At 35.3% G+C, this 7,169-nt stretch overlaps 1 protein-coding gene across 8 annotated transcripts in view; it reads right to left on the reverse strand.

Moving 5' to 3' along the window:
* The window catches only part of adgrb1a (adhesion G protein-coupled receptor B1a), a 105,707-nt gene that overhangs the window by 90,493 nt on the left and 8,045 nt on the right, over positions 1-7,169 (reverse strand). Inside the window, exon 1 of one of the 8 annotated variants that reach the window (XM_016497927.1) lies at positions 1,160-1,218. The exons of the other annotated variants lie outside the window; for them this stretch is intronic. The gene's annotated coding sequence lies outside the window, so the exon portion shown is untranslated. Of the gene's footprint in view, positions 1-1,159; positions 1,219-7,169 lie in introns of those variants that run through there. 8 annotated transcript variants of the gene reach the window in all.

Raw genomic sequence — 7,169 nt, forward strand, 5'->3', positions numbered from 1 at the left:
CACACACACACACACACACACACACACACACAAAATAAATAAATAAAAATAAAAATAAATAAATAAATATCCCTGTAATGTACATATGAAATATGATAATTGTATTGTGTAATGCATAATACTAAATGTAATATTCAGTGTAAATTTGATTATTTAGATAATTTCTTTTTTTTGATTAAAAAATGTATGCTTTGAATTATTAAAAAAATATTTGTACCACATTAATCTAAATATAATTACCAAAAAATATTTTAGTATCATAAATACACTATTATATTATATTATATTATATTATATTATATTATATTATATTATATTATATTATATTATATTATATTACATAAATTATATTATATTATATTATATTATATTATATTATATTATATTATATTATATTATATTATATTATATTATATTATATTATATTATATTATATTATATTATATTATATTATATTATATTATATTATATTATATTATATTATATTATATTATTTCTTCAAAAACTTTTAAACACATTTTTATGTTTAGAAGAAAAATTTAAAATAAGAACAAATAAGAATGCATGTTATGGGATGGAATTTACGTTCAAGGAGGTTCAAATATTTATTTATTTATTTATTTATTTTTCCACATTTCAGTAACTAAAATAAAGTCAAAATAACATTTCCTCTTCCAGCTAAGAAGCATGTAAGATTTCTGCAATCATAGCATATATTATTAATAAATATTTGCATGTATTTAATTTCATTTAAATGCTCATATTTTCAAGATGCATTCATTTAAATGCTTAAATATAGCATAGATCTGTTCGATTAAATGGATTAAAACTATTAAATGTATTCAGTTAGCATGTACAAACATAGTTCAGAAATGGCTAGCTGTGGATGAAGCAATGTTTAATTAGTTAAAATGCATGAGTTTGAAAAAAAAATAATTTATTGATGATAAATATATAAACCTTATTTTTATTTAAAACACATTCAGTTTTTTTTATCACAGAAATCTTACCTGTTTAATTTAAGTATGACTGACAAATATGCATCACATTTATGTTAGAATGTGTAATCCAAATTGTATATGCATTTCAAATACATACATCTTTTTAAAATATTTATATTTTTGAGTGTAATAAGGGATATTGTGTATGTTTAACTCACCTTGACTTGACCTCATACTCAACCACACCTGTGATCCATTCCATTCTTTGTGTCTCTCTTTCTCTCTGTCTCTATAGCCTACTGACCTCACGGCTGCTCTAGAGAAACAAGCGCACGAGTGTGTTTGTAGGTACGTGGGACTGAGGGTGCTCTCGGGGTACAATGCCCATCCAGTGATAGAGAGCCGTGGTGGACCTCGAGAGAGAAAGAGTTTGGGTGTGGGAGTGTGTGTGTGTGTGTGTGAGAGAGAGAGTGTGGGAGCTGAAGGGACCCATTGAGCCGGGGTCCCTCGCCTCTGCCTTCATTAACATGCAGATGGGAACAGCTGTCGACACTTTGCCGTGACGGCTGAAATATTTACGACTCGCTGTTTACTGAAAGACTCTCGGACTGACTAGCCCATGAGTCCGTCCCTCGCTGTTTCTCTTTGTCTTCAAGTTATCTGTGCAGATAACTGAGCTTCTCTTTGCGCATCCGTTCTGAGCGCGATGCTCTCGTTTGGTTTGATAACGGAGCGTTTGAGTGGCAGCTTTTAATCCGGCCCCCTCTCTAATGATATTTGCTTTTTTCCCAGTACATCTCAGCTATCAAAATGTCACAGGCAGATTTACTCAAGGCCGGCCCACCAAACAAAGCTTATTTCACCTCACCACTTGAGAGAGAGAGAGAGAGAGGAAATCCATATCTACTACAAATCAATGGCAGGAAATTTACGAGCTTTACCTACAGGCCAACGGCGGCTAACATCTCACTACACGGGCATGAATAAATGAATACATAAACAAGGCGGATGAATTTTGAGAAGCGAACGACGGATACGGAAGGAGAGATTGAGTTCTGTCATGGGGTCAATGGCACTGCCACACAGATGTCTTACAAACAAACAAAAAGTCGATGAGTGTGTTAACATTACGCTCACTGGATAATTACATTAAACTCTTGCTGAGTTGATCGTGGTGCCATAGAAGCAATAAAAGTTTAAGGAATTATCCCTACGTTGTCTTTCTCCGTCTCTCTTTTGCTATTTGTCTCCATTCTGCCCTGCGCAGCCTGAGGGGCCTGCCGTGGTTGCTCATCACAAAACTAAATAAAACACGACAGACCTTCAGGGCACAATTACCCAATGTCAACAATTAGCTCTCCGTGCAGACACTTCACAGAGGGGTCTCTGAAGGCATGCACTCGTCCATATGGAGCCCCAAGGATCTTGTATCCTTAACCTCACTTAAAAAAAGTACTGAGCCAATGCCATGTTTTTTTTTTTTTTGGTATCATGTATGTGCCATGTTAAATTAATATGATCATTCAGTGTCATGATATATTGGTGTTTCTTCAACTCTGTGCATGGATTTTTAAGAGAGTTTATTTCCAAACAACAAAATATTCCCTACTTTAATCTGTCAGTGAACATTGTTCAACATTGAATGTATTGTACATGCATCACATGACAGTTCTATTTATATGAAATTATGTATTGGAATTTTTTATTTTGAAATAAAATGGCCAAGACCTTTAAAGACCTAAAATTTTCCTTTTTTTTTTGCATATTTTTTTTAAACTATACCTTCATTGGAAATCATGCATAATAAAAATGTTAGATTCACAAGTGATATTTACAATGGTTTTATTTCACAATTAATATTTCACCTCAGTCATTCTCTTCACTGAGACTTCATATTAACCAAGTACCCTAAAAACTTTATTAGGGCCAAAACTGCAGTGGAAATGACTATGGACCATTTGAAATTTGATAAAATAAACAAAGGTATGTTAAAAAGTCATTCATAATAACCATAAGAAAAAAGATTTGCAGTGCCGTTCACACTGAACGCATTTTGTATTCCGCTGCACTGTTTTTCTATGTAAACTTGTGACAAGATGAGTTTGACTGCTTGCGTCTTGTCTTTTACATAATTTCATGCAAAAATGCAGCATTTAGGTTAAGTCCAACTTAAAAAAAAAAAAAAAACATGTCAAAACCTAGCATGTTTTCCCATTGCACTGCCATTTTTCAAATGTGTTTTGTTAATTTGAAGCATCATGGTAATGTTACTGCTTTTTGTAACAAACATCCAGCTATAACCAGCTTTGTGTAGTATCAGTGTTTTGGAACAGAGCAGCTGGTTACTAGCTGGTCATTTGTTGGTTCAAGCTGGTTTAGGTGGTTGACCAGCTGCACTACCAGCTGGTGAAGACCTGGCTAGGCTGGTAGACCATCTTGAACCAGCAAGAAAACTATATACCATGTTCCAAAAACCAGCTTGACCACCTTATGCTGTATGACCTGGTTTTCCCAGCAAGCCTGTGAGTGAGAAGCCAAGTCACGCAGACTCCACCGGGGGATATGGATGATTACACTCATTGACAGTACCGGTGGGACACTATTTCATGCCAGCAAAGACATACAGAGCAATCCAAACCTCTTTCTAAGGCAACTCCACCCCATCTGTCCACAGTACAGTAATGATAATACTAAAAGAGCAGGAGAATGACAAGGGGAGGGAACGAGAGCAATTGAGCCAAGTCACTATCTGAGGGCTGACACAGGCTATCACTGTCAGTGCCTGAGCTGCTCCATCCATCAAACTGTCCCGACCTGAGAGCGAGAGAAAGACGAAGAGAGATTACAGCCTGTTTAATCTCCCTCGTTCTCTCTCATTAGAAAAGATATATAGTCCTATTATAAGAATCTGTATGGACAATGTGGACAGATTGACATTTGCAAGACAGAGTGAAGTGGGGAATAAGCCCTTTAGAAGCAAGCCACACAAAAAATGTGTCTATAAAACAGGTGCGTTTTAGCCAACCTGGTTAATCTGAATTCTTCAAGTATGGTGCAAATTAACAAACCGATACACAATATGTATATATTATATAATGTCAAATTTTCAGCTTCATTAAAGAAATGCATTTTATCATGGGTGGTGTATGAGTGCAAGGGAAAGTATAATTTACTTTGCTCTATTGCTAGAACAAGTTTTTGTGTTTGAAGGGGTCATGAACTGCCTCTTTTTATTATTGTGTGCAGTTCTCTGAGGTCCACTTTTAATGTTAACAAGACTTTTACATCAACAAACATAATCATTTAGGGTTGTAGTCTCAGAAGTAAACACCCACTTCTATGATTGGCTAACAAGTTGTGTATGTTTGACAGCCTACATCCTTCACAGTTGCACAGATGATGTGATTTAGGTTAAAAATGCATAAAAAAGCAATAGTGACCACGTAATAAAAACAGTTAATCGCACTTGTGTGGTGCGACATCAGATCTAATATATAGCATCATCTTTTAGTTTCAATCTTTCTGAAATCTCTGCGTCGAATTGTACGTTGTTTGTAAATGAATCCTTGGTAAAAATGAAGTGAGCAAAGGACCAAGCTCTTACTGACGCGGTCTGGAACTTACGTTGGGATCAGAAGGAAGGCAATGCAAAGACTTGAGTTTTTCCACAACTTGGCACTGAACAGTGTCTTGTTTTCTTCAGAGTCACCTTTATCGTTTGGTTTCTGCATAGACCTGCGTTTGTCACTCTCGTTATTTACACTACGTGCGTGAATCTGTGGGCGGGGCTAAACTGGCAGTGATGTAGAAGCCGGCGTTGATCTTCTTCTGCGGAGGCGGCGTTTAGCCACACTATTACGTTATAAAAAGGCACATTCCACAACCTGTCATTGTCGTTGATTCATTGAGATTCTCAATCTATCGATTCAATTTTATGCTGATTTCAAATTATTCTGATTAATTTGGATACATTTCCGTTATCATGTTCATTTTGGCTTAAAATAATTAACTCTTAAGAGTCATTTGTTCATAAATCAGACTACACCGGTTGTGTTTTATGTTTGTTTTTGTGTGCAGCCCACAAGGAAAACTAGAAAGATGTCCATTATTTTGCAGTAAGCAATCTTTTAGTTGCATCAAATTGAACAAACTCACATTCACAACGTTTCTACAATTTATCAGAAACCCTGCAGTTGTCACCGTTAAATTTGGCAGTGTTAAAATTGTTAAATGATTTTTAATGTTGACTTTTGAAAAGACACATGGCCTCTTAAATTTGAGCCACACACACTGCGTCATATGTGAAGTAAACAGTAATGCAGCTGCCGTTTGCCCGAGGAAAACCACATTTGTGCAGAATTTGGAAATTAATGGGATGGAAAGAAAGAGTTTTCACTGCCACAGATAAACGCTCTACTTCACCAGAGTCTACAGAAAGGCTGACATGGCCAGATTGGACAGCCTGCACTTCCGGGAGCAGATGTTTTCACTTTTCTTCAGCTTTTCTCATCCTTCTACTTGTTTATCGAAGGGGAAAAATACAAAATACTTTTACGATAAACACAAAGAAAAAAGCAAGTCTAATTACTCGCAGATGTATTTTGTTCAAAAGACTGATTCAGTTATAGCATGTAGCCAGTAAAAAGAATCACAGATGAGGAACACCGGGGTTCATCTGTTGTTGTTGCTTTTTATGTCTACACAGACATAAGAAGCAATGAGAGAAAGGACGTCTGCCGCAATATGTTGAAAGGCCACTATGAACTCGGAATTGAAAAACGAACGACGACGGAACAGAAAAAAATATATATGAACACTGTGCCCTCAGAACACTGACGCACAGTGACTCAAAGTCACAAACATGTCTTCAGGTAACAAACAGTTACAGTGATGGAGTCGGGTATATCACAATAGCAAACACACAGCGCTGACAGCTATTCAAGCGCTACAGCGGTGCCGAGAGTGACACACCGGCGCAGTGGGGGAGTTAACGACGGAGACGCTCCGGAGACGCAGGCCTTCTGAGATTTGAGGGGGCTTTACACCACGACAGAGATGCAATGTCAGATACTGAGGATTATGCATGCACTTCACATCAAAGACAGCTTTGTTCTCACAAGAGAACATAGACAGGCGGAAAAAGAGCGACTATATTCATTCATTTGCTACAGACCCCTTTGATTGAAGTTTGTACAGAAAATGGCCTTAAACTGATGCGGCACAAAGCCCGAAAAGTCTTTAAAGAGATTTCTTGTTCGAAATTGCATAGGCACTCCAGGATGTAACGATTCTGAGCTATTTCGTTTTGCACACATTGCTGTAGACAGGGACTCCCTTTGTGTAAACATGTTTTAGCATGAATAACACTCTGTCTTTTCGGGAAAAAATGACTGAAGAGTAAAGGCAAAAAGAATGATAAAAAGTGAGCCAGAGATAAAAGCAAGTCGCTTCGCCTTCTATTGTCTTTTTTAAATGTTTTTGGTTGCTGTAAATGAAGAGTCAAACGAATATTTGAAAGGAAATCACAAAGGAGCAGAACGCTTGCCATCTGTATCATAGCCTTCTCCCTCTCTCTGTAGTGTATTTTTCTCTCTTGTAACCTTTGTTTAACTGACTCATTTTATCTTTTTAAAGTCGGCATGAAATGGAAATTGCAGTTGTCTTCTCTTGTCTATTGTGATATAGTTATGTATATGCAAGTGAAACAGCTTCCTAAACAAGAAAAATAAATAAATAAATAAATAAAAGTATCAAAAATGAATATAGTAAAATATCTGCAGTATTATGTATACGGAATGTATAATATATTATATACATAATGCATACTGGTTTTTTTTAATCTTTATGAATATGTTTATTGACATACCTGGCCATAAAGATAATTTTAGATGTAGACAATATGTTCAGATTTTCATTTATATGTTAAGGATTTATAAATATATACAGTATTTTGTGATTTACAAATACAACTTTAGAATTATAACTATATATTCATGATTTGCATTTATATCTTCAGACTTATAACTATATATTCAGATTTACTTATGTATATTCACAATTTACATTTATAAATTCAGACATATAACTATATATTCAGAATTACTTATATATTCACAATCTACATTTATGTATTAAGATTTGTATCTATATATTCAGACATACATTTATATATTCAGTGTCATATTATTTCCTGTTTGGCCCTTCATAATATATATATATACATATATA

This window comes from Sinocyclocheilus anshuiensis, unplaced genomic scaffold (assembly GCF_001515605.1).
Source record: "Sinocyclocheilus anshuiensis isolate Anshui unplaced genomic scaffold, SAMN03320099.WGS_v1.1 scaffold1292, whole genome shotgun sequence".
NCBI lineage: Eukaryota > Metazoa > Chordata > Actinopteri > Cypriniformes > Cyprinidae > Sinocyclocheilus > Sinocyclocheilus anshuiensis.